This window comes from Dasypus novemcinctus, chromosome X (genome assembly GCF_030445035.2).
Source record: "Dasypus novemcinctus isolate mDasNov1 chromosome X, mDasNov1.1.hap2, whole genome shotgun sequence".
Lineage (NCBI taxonomy): Eukaryota > Metazoa > Chordata > Mammalia > Cingulata > Dasypodidae > Dasypus > Dasypus novemcinctus.
Window position 1 is genome coordinate 140,700,094 of NC_080704.1, and position 1,125 is coordinate 140,701,218.

General features: G+C 33.2%; 1 non-coding gene across 1 annotated transcript; it reads left to right on the forward strand.

Moving 5' to 3' along the window:
- Nucleotides 1-343: 343 nt before the first annotated feature.
- Nucleotides 344-512, forward strand: LOC111764363 (U1 spliceosomal RNA). Its single transcript, XR_002796991.2, has one exon. It is a non-coding gene; the product is annotated as a U1 spliceosomal RNA (small nuclear RNA).
- Nucleotides 513-1,125: the final 613 nt, after the last annotated feature.

A 1,125-nucleotide genomic window follows, 5' to 3' on the forward strand; every position in this document is an offset into this window, starting at 1 on the left:
TTAAAATTTAGAGTATAGGTCACTGGGAGATTGAATAAGGGTTGAGAAGGTCTTGATGCTTAATGTATGTAGACTTTTTGTTGATTATAAATATGAGGAGATGGATAGATTCTATAGTAACATAGTGAGTATAATTAACACTACTTATTTATAAATGTGATTGTGACTAAAAGGTGTAGTCTAGGGACATAAATGTCAATAGAAGGAAAGGATAATTTTGGAATTCTATACCAGTGAGTTCTGTGGTGCAAAAGGATTGTGAATAATAGTACAGATACAAACTTGTTATTCTCTAAACTAGAACTAATGTACATCACTATTACCAGGTGTTAATAGTATGTTCATACTTACCTGGCAGGGGAGATACCATAATCATAAAAGTGGTTTTTCCAGGGCTAGGCTTATTCATTACATTCTTGATGTGATGTGCTGACCCCTGCAATTTCCCCAAATATGGGAAACTCGAGTGCATAATTTGTGGTAGTGGGGAAATATGTTCATGTTCTCCCCTAAAAGAAAAAAAGTAAAAACAAAAACATTATGTGCATACAGGGGAGAAATACAACTAACAAACCACTGTGGACTATAGTTAACAATAATAATGTAACACTTTTGCATCAAGGGCAAAGTAAATACTATGTAAATGCCAAGTGTCATCAATATTGGGGTATAAGGGGCATTTTGGAGAAATGAAAATATTTTAAAATTTACTGAGGGGATGAAAAGACAACTGTGATGAGACAGAGAGCCACTGAGCATACACTCTGGATGGCGTGTACAAGTATGGGACTTCATAACACCATGAAATCTGTGATGGATGATGAACTGTGGTTAGAGCAAATATGAAACCATTCTTTCATGAACTATAATAAATGTAGAATACTAATACATGGTGTTAATAATAAGGTGGTTTATGGGAAAATTACACATAATTCAAGCTATATATGGACAGTTAGTAGTAATATTTGGATGTTCTTTTATCAATTGTATCAAATGGTCTACTAAAATGCAAGGTGTTGGTGGAGGGGTGGTATATGAGAATCCTTTTTGTTATACATGATTGTTTGTAAACTCACAATTTCTCTAATAAAAATTTAAACAGAATATATAAACAGCAGAATTGAG